Source organism: Pleurodeles waltl, chromosome 4_2 (assembly GCF_031143425.1).
Source record: "Pleurodeles waltl isolate 20211129_DDA chromosome 4_2, aPleWal1.hap1.20221129, whole genome shotgun sequence".
Classification (NCBI taxonomy): Eukaryota; Metazoa; Chordata; class Amphibia; order Caudata; family Salamandridae; genus Pleurodeles; species Pleurodeles waltl.
This window is the reverse complement of record NC_090443.1, coordinates 381,691,880-381,712,371: the sequence shown is the minus strand read 5'-3', so window position 1 is coordinate 381,712,371 and position 20,492 is coordinate 381,691,880. Positions and strand designations below refer to the sequence as shown.

General features: G+C 42.7%; 1 protein-coding gene across 4 annotated transcripts in view; it reads right to left on the bottom strand.

Moving 5' to 3' along the window:
* The window catches only part of TRMT1L (tRNA methyltransferase 1 like), a 274,234-nt gene that overhangs the window by 126,847 nt on the left and 126,895 nt on the right, over window positions 1-20,492 (bottom strand). The gene's annotated exons all lie outside the window — the stretch shown is intronic.

The following is a 20,492-nucleotide window of genomic DNA, read 5'->3' as shown; positions in this document are numbered from 1 at the left end:
GGTTTTTGTGCACAGTTCAGGGTCTAAGCTCACCAGTTTTCAGCTTTTACGCGTGCTGAGGTTGGCGCTGGGACGGACGGGCCGCCGGGCCATGGGTTTTGGCACACATTCCTTCAGAATTGGGGCAGCTACGGCCACGGCGCATTTGGGATGGGATTGGGCGAAGATCAGGGCGATAGGCCGCTGGAAATCAAGGTGTTGTGAACGATATGTGAGGCCCTGAGAGGCAGGGAATGACAGCCGAAGAGTTTTGAAAAGGGGGTGGGTGGGGGGGGGGTTTACATGATGAATACACGTTACAGTTATTTTTCCATTGCAGGAGATACGTTTGCCCCGTCGCAGGGCAAGATGGTGACATGGCTGGTAGGCCATTCCTTTATCCACTGGGCAGCGAAGTTCGCAGAAAGACTGATATATGGTCGGGCCCTGGGACTGTCCAGCAGGCAACACGAGGTGTTAAGGGAAAGAGCGGCATGCGGCGGGGTAACCTGCTTCCTTTCATCACATCTAACTTATTGAACTGGGGATGTCCGGATTTGTTGATCATCCACTTGGGGGAGAATGATCTGGTGAAATTGTCGGGACTCACGCTCCTGCAACACATGCAGAGAGACTTGGAGATTATCAAACAAAAACTGCATGGTACATGTTTGGTGTGGACAGAATTCGTTCCCCGTAGAGTGTGGAGAGGGGCAGTCAAATATGGAGCCATGGAACGGGCTCGCAGGAAGCTTAACAGAGCAATGAGGGTTTTTTGCTGGGCACAGGGGATAAAAATACTGAAACATGAGGACATTACAGAACGCCATATGGGTTTGTGCTGGTTGGCAGTAGATGGGGGAGGGTGGTGAGTCAGATGCGGGCTTGGCCACCCTTCCAGGGAATAAACAAGCAGGTGAAGGCTCTGAGTGGGGGTATGCACGAACCAAATGGGGCATGAAAGGAAAAGGGGAGTGCGTAGGGGAATGGAAACGAAATAAGGGTTTGAAGGGGAAGGATGAGCGAGGAGATGTTAAAGGGAGGGCGTTATTAAAGTTACGGTTTACGTTTAAAAGTTAAGGTTATGTTGCTTATGCAATCCTGTCCTAATAAATGACCTTTTACACTAAAACAGCTGTCACTGAATTATTTCCCGATGGAGGGGCCCGCGGGAAGCAGGAGCAACGCTCTAGTCTTCCCGCAGGCCATTTCGGGAAGGAAGTGATGGCGCGGGACAGGGATTGGGGGGAAAGTAAGTGGGGGTGGGTTTAAGGGGTGGGAATAAAAGGGGTTGGGGGTGGAGGGAGCGGCCTCTTTCCGCGCTGCCGATCGCGCGGTTAGTTTGGCCTCCCACCCACCCGGCAATTAGAAGAGAGATTGAAAGGATGGAAGTTAGAGTTGAATAGCAAAAGGGGGAGGGTAATTGTCAGTTAGGGCAGGTTGCCGGAGAGAGCGAGCAGTAGATCGGGGAGGGTGGTGAGTCAGATGCGGGCTTGGCCACCCTTCCAGGGAATAAACAAGCAGGTGAAGGCTCTGAGTGGGGGTACGCACGAACCAAATGGGGCATGAAAGGAAAATGGGAGTGCGTAGGGGAATGGAAACGAAATAAGGGTTTAAAGGGGAAGGATGAGCGAGGAGATGTTTTTAAAGTTACGGTTTACGTTTAAAAGTTAAGGTTATGTTGCTTATGCAATCCTGTCCTAATAAATGACCTTTTACACTAAAACAGCTGTCACTGAATTAGTTCCCGATAGCATTGCTGACAGCTCTATTATGAGCTGGAGACAATGCTGTAGGCCATTTTCCGCTAGGTAAGCGGACGGGAACACCATTTCTGCCCTCTGACCCAGCAGGAAACTCTTAACGGGCCCACCAGAAGGCGGCCGCACTGGCCGCAACCTGCCCGTCGGGACTTCGGCAGACGGCCTTTTCCGTCTGTTGAAGTCGTAATGACCCCCAAAATGTAGGGCTTCAGTGAGGCTCTCAAGATGCCTACCCTGCTGGCATGATTTCTGAACATTTTCCCAGAGATGATCAATACAGATGGGATCTGGTGGCTGGTGATGACATACCCTTCTCCCCATCTCACTTGGCAGAGAACCCTTGAAACTTCCTGTCCTCATCCTCAGGACTGCCACTTTGGTCAGGTTTTACTAGTTTTTGAGTTAGTTAACATCTTTTCCTTCACTTTGAAATGAAGCAACCTGTTTCCACAAAGGGCACTTCTGGTTACACCCTATCCTCCTGGTGAATTTGGGTGACAATGGCTAAAAAGGTATGTCTAAAACAAAACCATATGAAAGGAATATCAAGGAACCAGCTTCAGAGAGGGTCTTATGGAAATCACATCCACATCTGAAAGTCTTGATTGGAGAAGCCCTAGTACTTCTACTATTTTAACATAGCAAAGAACAGATTGGTCAAACAGCAAATAAATACAAGAAGTCTGATGCTGTGCTCAGGGTGCCAGGGATTCATTCCCATGAGTAAGGATAGGACTTACAGGGCAAATCTGAAAAGGCAACAGTGTATCAGAGCTGTGATGCTGAATTGCTAGCTTTCTTATCAGGCAGGGACAAACAAAGGAGTTAGCAAGGAGGGCTGAGAACTTCCCAGAGGGTGGTCTGCTGGACTGCATTCAGCATAGGAGATTATGTGGAGTTATAAATCCAGCTGTCTGTCATCTACAGACTTGCATGTGACTTGGTGCAACTGACTAGAGGAAAGAAGCCAACTAGCTCTGAGAGGTGCTGCAAATTTCACCATATAGGAAGACATTGTCTAGAAGAGACCACAGCTGCAGAGTTATAAAAATAAATAAATAAAATGAAAAAAAGAAACATAGGCGCCGATGACCAAATGTTTTCTCAGGAAACTACCCCACTTCCAGCAATGACATTGCTGACTTCAATCACCAGTGCCTGCATTGATCCAGGACAAAGTCTTAGGTGTACTCTGTATTCATGCAGAAAGCTCTTGGTTGAAGGGAGGCATATAACCACACTAGATAGCCGATGTTTCCCAAATGATGTGCTATCCTGCCCTCTGTTGTCTAGCAACACACACTCAAAGCAGTTGTATAGTAGAACATGCACAGGCTGTGCCCTTACAACATGCACAGTTCGAATCAGGAGTACTTTTTCTCAGCACCATTGGTGTTCCTATTATTGACCTCAGTGGAATAGGTTAGAAGTCAACACCCCCTTAAATATTTACTTCTGCCTCTGTCATGTCTGCCTCTGTAATATCTTCTCAGCCCTCCAGATACATAGTGAAGATCAATAACACGAACCAGATCTCCATCCACCTTGTCTGGATTGACTCAAAGATGGGGACAAGCATGGTATACCTGTAGAGGGTGGTGAGGGGGGAGTGGGGGTTGGCGGCTGCAAATGATATACCCAACTTCACTAGCTCTGGTGACTTCCGTCCTGTGCGGGTACTAATACACAAACACTCACAAATAGGGGCGGAGAAGCCAGCTAATATTATTATTAGTTGGAATATGGCAGACTTGAAGCTAAAATGTCCATCCCAGAATGGGGGAGTTTCATAGATGGAATATATGATGTATGTGTTCCAGAAAACGTGGTCCATGGAACCTAAGTATAGGCCAGGGTACAAGAGCTACTGGGTCCCAGAGAACAGGGTGACCTCTGGTAGACCCTCATGGGGCCTGCTAATTTGGATCAGCAGCTCCCTTAAATGTCAAGTGAATGAACTGTAGATGGGGTGTCCCGATTTACAGGGCCTAGTTCTGTCTACCCACAAACAGCATTCGCTACTACTGGTAAATATCTACAGCAGGAGCAATGGAAGTTGTAGTGAATCAGAAGCTTTAAGTGCCCTGGATAATCTGCTAGTTAATAGAAATAACATCCATTACCTTTTGATTTTGGGGGATTTCAATCCCACATTTGAGCCCTATTCACTGGCACAGGGGCTATATCTGGAAGAGGTTAGTTTCTGGGGTATCCCACAACTACTGAAGAGCAATGCACTCCAACATCACACTTGCCCATGGCCTCTGAGCATGCAATGGGCGTTCCCGATCTGATGCAAATCCCTTTCTAACATTCATAGGAGGGACTTGTAGGAGTTACATCGATTATCTTTTATTAGATATATGCCTTTGGGGACATATGGTATGGATGGCAGTGGTAGAGCATGAGGAAAGTGACCACGACCCACTGGTACTTGTTACTAGGGGTCTATCTGTAATCGGGCCCCAGTTTCCAGTGAACTGAATCAGCATATCATTATGACAAACAATAGACAGAACGTTAGGTGGGAAACCATCAATTCCTCCATGTGCGCAATTGCAACTATGTACAGTCTACTGGCAAATCAAACGGAACTTATGCTCCAATTTAGACAGGATGGGGGAGGAATTCTGGCTGAACACCTAAAATTATTTTACTAATTGGGGAGCCCTTTATTAAGTAGTCTATGAGCAACTTGGGAAACAATCAAAAAGAAAGGTGGTATAACAAATCTTGCAGAGAAGCTAAAATTAGGTTACTGAGGGATCTCAGAAGGGGAGGAACAGAGATTTAATTAACCAAGCAAGGAAAATGTACTGGCTGGAGCTGGCCAAGGCCCGAAGAAGTTGGGAAGAGAAGTGCTAGATAGCCCTTCTGGAGGCAGACAAAGTGTTGAGGTTTATGGCAATCAGATGGAAGACGGTGGATATCGGTGGAGGGAACTTATATGTTGCCTTCATCGATCTACGAGCAGCATTTGATCTGGTCCCCAGACATAAGCTCCGGAACATGATTACATGGGAGTTCCAAATGGACTCCTGGACCTGTGCAGCTCCACAAAGGGACCTTTGCCAGAATCAGATGTGGCAGGGACGGTGAACTGACAGATCCAGTCACTATTGAGAAGGTTGTGCAGCAAGGTTGTGTCCTTGACCCTACCCTCTTTCTCTTATTGTAGGATAGTACCATCTTTCTTGGCATGTTACCCCCATTTTTACCTGTATGTCAGTATGTTTTTGCCTGTCTCACTGGGATCCTGCCGGTCAGGACCCCAGTGCTCATAATTTGTGGCCTAATGTGTGTGTTGTCAGTAGTGCTTAACTGTTTCACTGAGGCTATGCTAACTAGAACCTCAGTGCTTATGCTCTCTCTGCTTCCAAATTTGTCATTATAGGCTAGTGACTTCATTTACCAATTCCAATTGGCACACTGGAATCCCCTTATAAGTTCCTAATATATGGTACCTAGGTACCCAGGGCATTGAGGTTCCAGGAGATCCTTATGGGCTGCAGCATTTCTTTTGCCACCCATAAGGAGCTCAGACAAACCCTTTCACAGGACTGCCATTACTGCACACACTATTTCACAGCCATTTTCACTGCACTTAAATAACTTCTAAGTCACCCATATGTCTAACCTTCATTTACTGAAGGCTAGGTGCAAAGTTACTAAGTGTGAGGGCACCCTTGCACTAGCAAAGGTGCCCCCACGCTGTCCAGGGCCAAATTCCCGGACTTCGTGAGTGCGGGAACCCCATTACATGCGTGCACTACATATAGGTCAATACCTATATGTAGCTTCACAATTGTAACTCCAAATATGGCCATGTAAGGTGTCTAAGATCATGGAATTGCCACCCATTCTAAATCTGGTATTGGGGAGCCAATTCCATGCATCCTGGGGCCTCCACCGTGGACCCCCAAGTACTGCCAAACCAGCTCTCTGAGGCTTGCACTGCAGCTACAGCTGCTGCCACCTCACAGACAGGGTTCTGCCCTCCTGGGGTCTGAGCAGCTCAGTCCCAGGAAGGCAGAACAAAGCATTTCCTTTGGGAGGAGGGTGTTACACCCTCTCCTTTTGGAAATAGTTGTTACATGCTTGGGAGGGGTAGTCTCCCAGAGCCTCTGGAAATGCTTTGAAGGGCACAGATGGTGCCCTCCTTGCATAAGCCAATCTACACCGGTTCAGAGACCCCCAGTCCCTGCTCTGGCATGAAAACGGACAAAGGAAAGGGTAGTGACCACTCCCCTGTTCATCACCACCACAGTGCTCCTCCAGTGTGTCCCAGATTTCAGCCATCTTGTTTTCCAATGTGTGGGGACACTCTGGAGGCCTCTGAGAGGCCAGTGCCAGCAGGTGACGTAAGATATCCCTCCTGATGGGTGCCCACCTGGTTAGGTAGCCAATTCCCCTCTCAGGGCTATTTAGGGTCTCACCTGTTGGTTTCTCTTCAGATTCTGCTTGCAAGTTTCCATCAGGAATCCTCTTCAACTTCTACTTCTACTTCTACTTCAACCTCTGACCTCAGATCGACCGCAGACTGCTCCAGGAAATGCTGTAACTGCAACAAAGTATCCAGAAGGGCTACTTCGACTCTGCAACTTCAGCTCCAGCCAGCAACTGCAACAGTTTCCACGGTGTGCACGCTCTGGAGACTCCCTGTCTTCACCCTGCACCAGAAGGACCGAAGAAATCTCCTGTGGAGTGACGTAGTCACTTCCATTCTCCAGCAGGCACCTTCTAAGACAGCGACCGGTTCTCTTGGACTCTTCTCCTGGCGACGAGTGTGCTCCCTGGAACACAGGTGGTGGACCCCTTCGACACAGACTGTCCTAAGGTCCTGCTGTCCAAATTTGGAGGAGGTAAGAGCTTGCCTTCCCCGTTTGCATCAGTACCCCTGTGCACCACATCATCTTCACCTCCTGAGGCCTCTTGTGCACTATTTGCACAGCCTGGCCCAGGTCCCCAGGCCTCTATCCTGCGACGCTCAACTCGCTGAGTTGTTCTCCGGCAGTGTGGGACCTTCTTTTGTAGTGCTGCAGCAACCGCAATTTGCACCTTCTTTGTCCCCGTGTCCTGGGACCTCCGTGGGTGCTGCCTGGTCATCTGTGGGTTCACTCCATTGTTGGGAGCCCCCTCTGCCTCCTCAGTCCGAGTTGAGGCCCCCAGGTCCCTCCTGGGTCCAGGCAGCGCCATTTTGACACAATCCGTGACATTCCTTGAACCAAGGCTTGTTGGACGAATCCAGCTCTGCAACACGCCTGCATCCATCCTTTCCATCACACAGGAACCCACAGCCATCTTCTTTGGTGCTCTACTGCAGACTTCTTTCAACTGGAGAATCCTCTTTTGCACTATCTTCTAGGTTGCCAGGGGCTCCTGTCCTTCCAGGAATCTTCTGCAAATTCTTGTTCTCCTCTCTTTACAGGTCTTCAGGTCCAAGAATCCACCATTTGTTGCTTGCAGTCTTGCTTGGTTCTTGCAATAACTCTAATCATGACTTGTAGTGTGTCCTAAGGAAACTTGCAGTACTTTACACCTACTTTCCTGGGCTCTGGGGTGGGGTATTTTACTCTCCTTTGTGGTTTTCTTCCTTTCCCAGCGATTCTTTACACACTACACTTGTCTAGGGGGAATTCGTGATTCACATTCCACTTTCTTAGTATATGGCTTTTGTTGGCCCTAGACCTATTTCTGCCTATTGCATTCTATGGTATTTTCTATTGTTTGCACTATCCTATGACTTTTTACTTACCTTATTATGGTGTCTAGTGTATATATTGTCTTTAATACTTACCTCCAGAAGGAGTATTGCCTCTAAGATATTTTTGTCCTTGTGTCACTAAAATACAGCACCTTTATTTTTGGTAACACTGAGTTTTGTCTTTTATTGTGTGCAAGTACTGTGTAACTATAGTGGTATTGCAGGTGCTTTGCATGTCTCCTAGTTTAGCCTAAGTTGCTCTGCTACAGCTACCTCTATCAGCCTAAGCTGCTAGGACACTACTACATTTCACTAATAAGGGATAACTGGACCTGATATAAGATGTAAGTACTAGCTGCTAGGACACTACTACATTTCACTAATAAGGGATAACTGGACCTGATATAAGATGTAAGTACCTAAGGTACCCACTAGAAACCATGCCAGCGTCCTACACTTATATATAAACAACTGCATTAAGAACCTAAACAACTGTATAAATGATTCATCATAGTTGACTGGTCGGAAAATCCCAGGACTGTTCCATGCTGACGACACCATCATCTTATCAAAATCCCCCATGGGACTCCAAAATCTTGTCGATCTGCAAAGACTTTAACCTCGAGGTAAACGTTGGAAAAAACAAAATATATGATTTGTTTTCAGAAGAAGAAAAAGATGAGAGCTAGCTTAAGAATGGATTCTATTATTTTAGACAGAGTTAATGAAATCGATTATCTGAGGGTGAGGCTGATGGACTCTGGCAAATGCGATGCACACATTAACAAAAGCGCACACGTAATTTGTCATAGAAGAGGGGCCTTGGGCCCTAAAGCTAAATCAGCCGCAAGTCCTCCGTTGAACCCCATAGTGGAAATATAGAAGGCCCAGGTTAGGGGTGCCGCCCTATATGGGGCAGAAGTGTGGGGTTTTGATAGCCAGTTGAATATATCACAAACTAACAAAAATAACTTTATTAGCTACATAGGTAGGCTAGGGGAGGGCACTCCACTAGTACCTCTAAGACTAGATCCTGGGTAAATAAGATTGTTGACACTGTCAATTTGAAACCACTTTTATGGATCCGACTCTGGAAGATGTAGGAACTGGAGCCCGTTAGGAAGGGTATAAGAGATTTGCTTAAGTGTGTGAATTGCCTGTTCAGGGTCAAAATGGCTGCAGGAAATGAAATCGGACCGATTTAGGTCTCCCCTAGTTCTGGGGGGACCATGAATTGATCCTGGCTAATGCGGCCAAGCTTGTTAAACATAGTTACTGGAGGAAGGTAAATGATCTGATCTCCCAGAGTAGTGGTGTGGGTCATTTAATGTCAGAATTTTTATCTGTCAAACAGGAGCTGTTGGCTGAACACTTTTTTCACCTGACCATACCTGCCCATTCTTCAGTTCAGATATAGCACCCTTCCAGTCAATGTATTTACTGCGTGGTGTTCGATAAACAGCTCTGACGATAACAAATGTAAACTGTGCCAGGAAGGAGTGGAATCAATTGAATACTCTCCTTTTTTGCCCCACGTACAAGATTCCCTGGATTATTCCACTTTGTAAATTGTTACTCTAGCATGACCGTGTCAATGCATACAGAATCTGTAAAAGTGATACTTCCACAGTAGTTGTAAATGGCATTTCAAAGGTTTTGTCGGCTGCCTGGTCCATCTGCTGTAGAGCCCTTAAAATACTTGGATGGGATAGCCCAAACTGGAACCCCTTGGTCACGATGGGTTAGAACCCCAAAATACCTAGTGGGGGTTGCACAGAAAAAGAGCACAAATTGCATATTTTGCACAAAGCATTCAGCCTAGCCTTAAAGTGTGGCACTTCAAAGTATACAGCGGAGACGGATCGCAAAATTAAGAACTGATGTCCTCACAAAGTCTTGTACTTAGTTATTAGCTCTGCCCTGCATCTGAAATGGTTTTATCCGGTCTTTGATTAAACTGTACTTTTAGACTATAATAACCATAGCACACACCAAACGCTGAGTATCTATATTTATATGTCTATCGATTTTAAAGGGTTGTGTACTCTGATTCTTTTTACTTTTATCACTGCAGTTTTCAACTTGTTTGTAACTTTTTAGGATTTCTTTAACTAGAGAAGCTACTAAAGTACCAAGTAAAATATCCTCAAGAAGTATCTTAAGATGGAACTTTTTCTAATGTTTTTTTCTTGTTATTACTTTCGCTTCACTATGAGATTTTATGCTTTGATATGTCACTAAACAATAAAATATCGCTGTAGTTTCTACACACTTGATGCTTGGAACACAGACATCGCTCACAGCATAAACAGGTACCTTCACAGGCCACTCAATCATAACAGGTACAGTAGCTAATTGGCAAAGTCAGTTGTCTGTTTCCCTATATGGATAAACCAGTCCATGTCCAAAATGGGGGCGTCACAGGACTACTGTCAGAACATAAGGAAGATCATTCTTGTGGAAGGGGATGCCCCAAACGCATATTTGTGTCATGCTTCAACACTGGCAACTTCTCCCCACACAGGCAGGACAGTGCCACGAGGGCAGTCTTGAACTCCTGACGGACCCTGATGGGAGGGAATTCTTAAATAAAAACTACTGGACAAAGTACGGGATCCAGGGATCCAGATTGATTAAAAATACCTTGCGGTGTCTCGGTGTGTCACTGTCACTTTCAATGGTGGAAACCTCAGGTATATCTAAAAATCGAGTTGAGTCGGTACTTTTGAGGTCAATGGCTCAACCCATCTCCTATAGAAAACATGTTTTTGCCCTACTAAGTAACTGCAGGTCTGGGGCATTCTTCAGGGCTGTGGATCTCTAACTCAGACGTTCTAATCACCAAGTAATATCTCTTATTAACCTGGAAAAAAAAAACACAGGTGAGTCTTACCCTAGTGTAGATCTGGGTATAGTAACGTGTTGAAGAACTAGAAAAAAGATTTAGCTAAATTGCATTGGAAAAAGCAAGCTTCCCTATATGAATTTATTATTTCAAGACATGCTGTGGACATGCCAGTGACATCCCAAAGGAAGTCACTGCAAAACAACACACTTGAAAAGTGAAATAATCTGTCTACATAACATGCACATGCATTAAAAACCTCCAACTAGAGTAATTCCATCTGAATGTGCAACTGCTTCCTTTAGAGCTACAGTCTATCTCTCACCCTGGATTTTAGGGGATATCAGCCCCTGGTCTGGGAGGGGAATTACATTCTTTGTAGTCACACACTGGTGTAGAGTGATGAAAATTAAAAAACATTTTTTAGTAGAGACAGCTTATGCCAAGAGTGGTATAACTATGGACTATTAGTTGCTGGTGTTCTCGTTATTTGGAAAATGACATAACAGTTGCTGGGATGTGAAGGTAATGTTTTCAATAGTAGAGCGTGGATCCTAGTGGGATCCTTGATATAGAGGGAGCACATACATGTGCTTCACTTACTCCATAGTAAAAAATACTCATATCTCTGTGTCATTCTTATCAGGCTCAGGTATATGTGGTAGTTAATATTTAGTCATTAACAATTATTATTGGGGCCAGGACAACGTGCACATGTTGGTAGATGTAAGCACAAAGAATTGATGCGCAACTCCAATGGTATGCGTCATGGAGCATGCAAACACTCCACTCAAACATTCAGCTATGGTGTCCACTGTAATTAATCAGTAATGTTCTATTAGGCAGTACATACAAACACATTCACCCCGTTGGAAGCCACCTTCAAAAATTGTATCCAGACATGGAAGATGTACACATACACCCTCTCACCTTCACTAACTTAGTCAAAAGGCCCACCGTGCATTACCACCTGAGCGATTCCGCTCCCAGCCAGAGGTACCATGTGCTAGTGTGGCTGCACTGTTTTTGAAGCCATCAGGTATGTTGACCTCACGGAGAGAGTCAGTGCGCCTTGAGCACACTGCATCGGCATCACATGTTGGTGACATGCGGGTGCTGGGGTATCTAGTCCTCATTACGAGGATTAGCACCAGGGCAGTATTATCACCATTTCTTTTGTGGAATTATTGGCGGGACTGAATTCCCATAATTACATGGTAAACCTGCCAAAGCTCATAATACTCAAAAGTGGGAGATATAAATATTGTAATTATTGGTTTATCAAGGAAGCAGCAGGTGCTGGGATATGTAGTCTTATTTTCTAGAATAATCCCTGGGCAGAGTTGTCACCATTCCTTTTTCCGAATTATTGGCGGGGCAGAATTTCTGAGCTTACATGGAAAGCCTGCCAAAACTCTTATTGGTTTAACATGGGATTTACTAGTATTGTAGTCACTAATTGTTAGACGACACAGTAACTAAGCATGCGTACATTTTAAATCATCACAAATAATTCACACCCATGTTCCAAATATATTCCAATACAGAATGAGGGCATTCATGTACAGCACGTGTTGGTGCCGTGTGGGCGCTGTGATATGCAGTCTTCATTACAAGGATTAACACCAGGGAAGAGTTGTCATATAATTATATGGTAACCCAGCCGGTGCTCATAATACTCAAACATGGGAAATTACAGTATTGTAATTGCATGTTTATAGAAGACATAGTCATATTTACTAGGATTAACACCATGGCAGTGTTATCACTGTTTCTTTTTCCAAATTATTGGTGGGACAGAATTTCCGGTTTTCATGGGAACCCTGCCAAAGCTCCTATTGGTCAACATGGGAATTAGTGGTAATGTAGTCACTGTAAAAAAGCATACGGGTAAACTTGACATCATCACAAATGATTCACGCCCATGTTCTAAATCTATTTCAATACAGGAAAAATCTGTGACAAGGGATTCATGTAGATCACCATGAAGATTTTCTCAATACATATCAGTAGAGATAGCCAAGGAAACAAGGGAGGAAAAAAAGGGGACTCTGTCTCAATGGATTGTTTTGTCTCAGTACTTTTATAACTGGTGGCCATCTGTTGATACTACTCTATGACATCTCATTGTTAAGCCCATGCAGGTCTGTCCGGAGCCTGAAAATCCATCTCTGTTCGAAGGTTAGGAGGGGTTTTGCCAAATCTTTATGTGTCTGTGTCAATTTTTCAAAAACACACCACTCCATCTCACCTTCACTGTGCCCAGTCTTCATGTAGTGGTTAGTTAGTTTTGTAGAGTCATGTTTGCACCTAATGGTGCTCCAGTGTTCAGTGGTGCGAGTTCGCACGCACCTGGTCATCATCCCAATGTACAATCATTTACATGGTAATGTAGACCCCATTTTTAGTATTACAGTTCATCAGACTTTTGGGGTTCCAGTGTGTTTTTAGGCCATGGTCCAGTTCTTCAGTCCTTTTTGTCACTTGGCATAGGCTAGACTTCCCAAGGGGGTGCCCTGTGTGGGATGTAAGGTTCGACAAGGTCATCTGGTCAGTTTGTTAAACATTTATTTTCAGGTGTGTGTGCACTACTATATCCTTGCAGTTTTGAACAAGGGCATAGTTTTTTCTAGATGCAGTCCACCAGACTAAGATCTTCCATTTTTTTTTTTTTTATAATTCTCTGAAAATCATTCGAAAGGGAGCGTAAAGTGGTTACAGAAATTAGTCTGTTGTTCTATTTCCTGCATGTCATTATCTGTTGGTCCCTATTGTTTTTCAGGACCCTTTTGTTTGCCCTCCTAATCGGGGGTGGGGTGTTCTTCTCTGAGAGTTTCAAGGAGAGTTTTTTTGCAAGTGACTTGTAGTCCCTTACCTCTGAGCAGTTGCGTCTTATGGGCAGAAATTGTCCAACTGGTAATTTTTCCTGCAATGGTCATGGGCAGAAACGCTCAGAACGGTGCAAACTGTTCTGATCTGTTGATTTTTGAAAGGCCGCAGTTTTCAGACGTCCCTTATTCTCTTTGATTAGGAGTTACAGAAAAGGAAGTTTTTTCGCCTACTATAGTGATTGTAAAGCACAAGAAGGGATTAAGCGCTTTTAACCACTTTTCGAATTCAAGGGCCTCATTTTTGGTGCCTGTTCAGATCAACAATACTTCATTTATGTAACGTTTATACAGTCATATCTTATCCAAAAAAGGATTAGGGTGGTGCAGGACGTATTCCGATTCAAAGAAGTGGACATATAGACATGCCCGACATGGGGCAAATGTGCTCTCCACAGAAGTCCCGTGCACCTGGAGGAAATACTCTCAAACATGAAAAAAAATTAAGTGTTAGTGCTAAATGAACTAAGTTGAGTACAAACTCATGGGGGTGATGTATATATAAAGGGCTCGAAAAATCTACTTTAGAACTTGCTATGGTGAGTCATATTTTATGAGGTCGAGCTATTTTTAGAACCTACTCACCCCTTCTGGTGAGTGGACAAAGAACACCTGTGCTTTTCAGTCAGAAACTGAATTAGCAATTAAGATGCCTTTAAATCTTATTCTTGTCACATTTGCTCTGTGTTCAGAGACAGAGGTCAAAAGTCAGTTTGTCTTCTTGCAATGCAAATACTTTTCCTTGTGACTGCAGAGTCCCAGGATTTTGAGGGTGAACTGTCTGACCTATGTGAAATGAAAGGCTGTCGGAATCAGGTATTTCCTAACACACAACATTTATATAACTAAGTCAACTTTACAAACATTTCAAAATATGTTTCAGTAGCTGTGAAAGACCGTTTTTTGTACTTCTGTGTGATAAATTGTTTTTTAATAGGCTAAAAAAACAGTCACAACACTTTACTTGGTGATGTGCAAATGCTAAATATGTTTTCTGAAACCCAATTTCCACAGATTATTGTTAATACACTATATAGTTTTATCAGTAAGCTGCAAGTTAGTGGGAAGGTTTTTGGACATGTCTTCGAAATTTACTGTCTATAAATGACAGTGCACCACCACATCATGCTTTAGTTATATACTTATTAAAAGTGAGTGTTTAAACATAAACTTAGAAAACAATCTTGCCCTGATGGCAAAGCTATTAGTAAACCAAGTGGCAACTCATGCATGGATCACGTGTACCGTACATGTGGGCTAGATTTATTATACATGGAGCAAACGTTTAGTGTATTTAATCAAACAAAAGAGGATTTTTTTTTTTTGTTACAGCAGAAATGCTGAACTCACAAATTTGAAGGAGCACTCACAAGCAAGAATGAAGAAACAGGTGAAAAAAAAAATACAATATTTGCCTAGGATCACACAATTTGAGACTTGTTTCCGGGTTAAGTACATTACAGTTAGGTCGAGTAGATTATTCAAGCTACTCGATCTGAAAGTCTAGTAACGTTTTTAGGATTTTTGAGGTGTATTATATAGCCAGTAGGTAGTTATAGCTAGGACCAAGTTCTCATAGGAAAAGCATTTTTTGTTTTGCCAAAAACTTTGGCGTTGTTTGACAAATCTTCATGAAATTTTCAAAGGTAGTACGCACCTGAGTTCAGCTGCTGTGATGAAAGTTTCAGGTGATTCTTCAAGTGGGGGCCGAGAAAAAAGGGGAGTTCCAAAACACGTTTTCCCCATGCAATTTCCCTTAGGCATTTTAGACACGACTACAGCACGAATTGCTGGACAGAATTACACCAAATTTGGCAGAAAGCTAATTTCCAGAAAGAGCCCTTTTTGTGATCTGGTGTAAATCTGTTCAGTAGTTGAGTTATTAAAGAAAAACATTTGTATGTTATCTAGGGACACGGATCCTCTGCGGATCCAACAGATCCCATGCTGAGATCTGATTGGCTGCCAACACTACGACCAGGAATTGTTGGCAGCAATTTTGCCTCATAGCCGAGCCCCACAGAAAAAAGAGGGTAGGAAAACCCTGACTCTCTAGGCCTGATGGTGGGGTTCCCGCTCCCCTGAGCCACTAATGTGGAGTAGGAAAACTGGTCTCGCCCCGTGGGAGCCGACTTTTCACCTGTTTTCCTGCCCTCGGTCATCGAGCAAGAAATCAGATGATAAAATTGCTCTGGCATGGAGGAAGCAACAGTTTTTGTTATAGTTATAATTATCCTAAGAAACTATAACTCATGCCCTGAGGTAACTATAACTCTCGCACTCGCTACGCACTGCTACTTATCCCACATATTACATCAGTAATGACATCTTCTATAACATCATTCATAATATAACTGCAACATTTGCAATAAAATTATTGATGAGAAAACTGTGCATGGCAGGGGTGCGAGTGATAGTTACCCTAGGGCATAAGCTATAATGTCTTGAGATATGTATAACTGTTGAATTTCTATGGTTCTGTGTGTGTAAATTCTGGACCTAACTATAATGCTTCTGGAAACATTTGTTTTTTTAGTGAATATAGATATACATAGCACTTCACCACACCACTTCTGAGCTTAGTTATAAACACCATATTAATCAGACACAGGTGGTTGAGGAATCATTTTATTCATGATCACATTAGCCTGGCCTATCAATGCCAGGATTAGAACTTGATCTACTGGTTCCACATTCACTAGACCAGATCATCACACAGAAACTCAATAATTCACAGTTAGAATCACAGACAAAAGCACTGTTGCTTTGCAGGAATTCTACATTTTGCAACACTAAGACTTTGCACAAAACAAGGCATCTTTGCAGAAAGATTCAAGTGGGACACGTTGCAGGTGAAGTTACAAACATAACTGATTTTGTTTGCATTGCAAGATTTCTGAATGGAAAGATGAGATTTTTTTAAATGTTTAAAACCACAGCAGAAACAAGGAGGTATCGCAATCATCTCAATATTACAAATGTAAATTATGAATGTAAACTTATCACCCACATGGTTAAAGGCTTCAAACTAGATTTCCTCATCAGACCTAACAGAGCACAACTCAAAGTGAATTGTTTCAGAACACTGAAATACAATCATTTTGAGGACCTGGATTATCAACTTTCCCAACTCACTTGTCACCACTATATATGTGTCTTTGAAATACTGTGGCCAAATAGGGCATTACAAACGTAATTGCCACATGGCCTTAGGTCTTGTGGGACATCTTCAGTCACTCTGGTCATTTTAGCCAATAACCTGCTGCAGGCCAGGACTTTTAGTGTTGATTTAAACTTCAAAGTATGTGCTAAAAAAAATCCAGTTAGTTAAGAGCTTGGCTTAAACAGTCAGAACAGTCTGATGGAGCCACACAGATGAGGGCTATTTGAAACTAATGTAACAAAATGTTTTACAAAAGTCTGTTTCATAAATCTTTCACATCTACCTTTTTTTCCAAATTAACCAAGAAACTGGTTAACAAAAATGAACTCATTTTTTGTAACCCCACCAACTACACCTCATAATCATGTTTCCGAAGGGCCTCTGTTCCAAAGCAGTCATGACCAAAATTGCAAATAGCCTATGGTTTACTTTTGATGATGGAGGAGTGTCAGATCTGATTTTATTAGATTTGTCAGTGGTGTTTGACTCCATTTCACGCTCTATTTTGTTACAACGTCAAACTCCTGCAGGGATTATGGGAACAGCCATGGGTGGTTTCTCAGACTGTCTTTCGCTAACTACAGATCTGCAGCCAGGACAATTTCTACTGGTGTTCCTCACGGCTCTCTTCTGGTTCCCACACTTTTCAAATGTACATGGCCCCTCTTGCCTGCTTGATTAGCTCTTTTGGCATTTTCTTCCGCAACTATACCAACGACAACCAGATTGTAATGCTGGATGGACATTCTAGAGTGGATGCACTTAGCTCCCATCTCAATTAAGTTCACAAATGGATGAACTCCAACTCACAGACTTCTTAACAATAACAAACAAAGGTTATTGTTTTTCATGTTTTTGGCTCTTCTGCTGCTTGAACAAATAACTAGTGACCGGAAAGCTTGAGAGCTTTAACCTCTTTCACACCAAGCTAGAAATCTGGAAGTTATAATCAACTCTAAACTATCTTTTGAGAAACATCAAAACATTTCTGGAATTTGCTTTTGTCTAGTAACAATCATCAGAAAAATCCTTTCTTGTTTACCACTGTCATCCAAAAAGCATTCAACTTTCTGTTGGTGGGCCTGCCAAAATATCTTCTGCAAAAGTTGCAGATAGTTAAGAATGCAACAGACGGAGTGATTTTAGGGACTAAAGAGTGGTTCCTCCATAAAAAATCATCTGCATAAACTTCCTTGGCTGCCTCTTTAAAGCCCTGTGTTTGTGTCACAAGGTTATCTGCAAGTCAGGTGCATATGAAGTGGTTATCACCTCTTAGGCCTGGAATTCTTTGGCTGTAGCTCTTTGGGCCCAACCCAATCTTATCTTTAAGGAAGCAACTCAAGGATCACCTATTAGACAATTCGGTTTAACTCTGGCTCGCCCCCATAGCAGCTCTTTCTCACTGAATTTTGTTTCTTGGGTCTACTCACCTAACTGGCATCAGGACACTTATTTCTGAAGTAGCTGCTTTTGCTCTATAAAATCTCTTATTCCATCAGTAAGTAGAAATAAGTGCTGGAGGAGTTCATCAGTACAAATTAATTACTAACAGGAAGGACAAAAGACTGAAATTAATGTTACATGTGCCCCCCAGGAGATGGTCAGTTCACCAGGACACCCCTCCCACCAACAGGACCTGGAGCTTGCTCGGTACTCCTCCCTGGCTTGTAAATGGTCAGTGGGGTTGTGAGATAAGGTTCAACAATTTCAGAAATATAAGCCTTTGCTGCTAAAAGCCCTGTGAAGTATACTAATTGGGAAAAAATCTTACCCTCACTCAGTTTTTTTCAAAAATATCTGCTTTCTATTAATTATCTCCCCTTTCACACACAGAAACAGTGATTCCGATGAGTGGGCACCAAGGAAAATCTTTTGTCCCCTTCCAGGATTCCTACTCATCTTGGTAGATACCCTGCCCTTTCTTTTTTTGAGTATCAACATTGCTGCTAAGGTGAGCTCTTTACTTTTTTCACTTGGTAGGTGGCCACAGGGCCATATGCAGAGGCAGCGTCTCTGCGTCCCACCGGATACACAGTCTGGATGTGTACTATAAATATGCTCCAAATTCTACATAAACCGAATGATTCTCATTGGCAATAGGCATGGGTAGCAGAGCAATCTTCTGAGAACAACCCAACAATAATAATGTCAAAGAAATAAAAGAACTATCATGTGCATACCAAGTTTAGTAAAAATATAAAAATTCTATTAGAACATGATGAAAATAGAAAATTACTGAAAAAGTAGCTAATGCCTCAGTTATTTGGACTCATTAATAGTAAATATGAAAATTTTACTTAAAGGCAGGGTAGCTAACATTATGCAGTAAGCAATAACTGTCAAGAATAACTGATAAAGTCATAAATAAATTATATAGATTTTCAGGTGCTTATACGACTGTCCACTAGGAAAAGGTCTAATTCTTTCTTGCTGTTCAATAGATAAAATCTAGCATTTCTGAAGAGTTTATTCAAGTTGATTGTCTTAATTTGCTCTATCAAGCCATTTCATCTAAATCTATATCTTGGGCAGCATACCAGCAACCCTACATGACTTTTTCTCTGCTCTCTACTGATGAAGGGCTAAACCCAGAAACATGTGCCTAGAAAGAACAGCACTACCTGCACCAACTTTGGTGAAAAACTACAGCTAGAGATAACAGCACTACCTGCATCAACTTTGGTGAAAACCTAAAGCAACTTTGAAGTAGGAGTACCTCATTTACCAGGATGTGATGTTGTGAACTGTGCTGGGATGAGAGGCAGTGTGCTCCTCCCCTCCCCTTGTGTATCTATATCTGAGACTGAAATAATGCATCTATGGAGGACCAAATTAACACAGCAGGGAAAACTACATTTTTAACCATAAAAAAGGCAAATTATGCATCTTATTATACGATTAAAGGCAATCTTTACAATTTCAGTGATATAAAAATGCATTGGTCCCTTTTATCCAGCAGATCCCATTCAATAATATTCACCAACAATGAATCATTCTATCCTGCATGGAAGCACACGAAAGTCACTTCATGAACACCGATCATGAGTGAAAACATACACTCTTGCAATTTGAACAAATCAAGCCATTATGAAGCCTCATATTTTAATCAGTGGTATGCCTGCTTTGCTCTGCACAACCAACCTTTAAGGGTTCGCCCTGCGTTCACCCTCAAAAGTGCCCTCTAGAAACCTTTATTATAAGCACATTATTATTATAATAATTATTATTACTATTGTTTTTATTATACAGCCCTGTAAAACATTATATTACAAGTCATATTCATTATGTACATGTCTTACAAGGAGGCAGTCTGCCGTTTAGAAATATGGGCGATGCAATGTGTTTTGGATTCTTTGAAGCCCGAGAGCCCACTGAAAATCAAATGAAATGTTTACAGTATCTTACCAATAAAGTCACTACTTTGAATGCCAGATTGTATTCTTCAAAACCTGAATATGCCCAGTCTACTCTTACACAGTGTCAGTCACGGCACCCAGCGAGTAATAATTTTAGTAGCTTTGGATCAGTTTGAGCTAGAAACAATACTTTTTTTATTACTATCTGTAAATACACAGTAGAAGATGAATTATGAATTGTTTTGCAGGGGCATTATCCATAAATGCATCCTTTTGTTTCTAGTATACATTCTGCATTAGCGTTTTATTTCAAACATTATGGTCTCGTCCTCTCACTAGCACTCTCTAGAAGACTCTACAGGCAAAAACATTTTTGATACCCTGGAATCTTACATCCTTACTATCTCCCGAATAGTTATTTTCATCTCACATTTTTGACTACTTAAAGAGGAGACATCCACATTGACATGCAATCTAAAAGTTCTTACAAGGACCTCTGAGTCCAGGGACGTGCAACTCCCAAATTATACACTAAAATCATTTCCTCCCAATAAATTTGGCAAATATAATAAAAAATACTCTGGATAAAAGCCTCTTCTTCAGCTAGTGGACCAATACAAACGCAGCTACTCCAGATGCCTTCAAAACGCAAGGGAGTGCTCTACCCATGTTTTCCTCCCTTCGCCATGATTCTTTGTCTAGTCACCCTGGATAAGGTTGCTTGAATTATTCTCTGTCGTCTCTAGCTTGGCTCTTTCCTGAACCTAAATTATTGACAAACCCATCCACTTTCC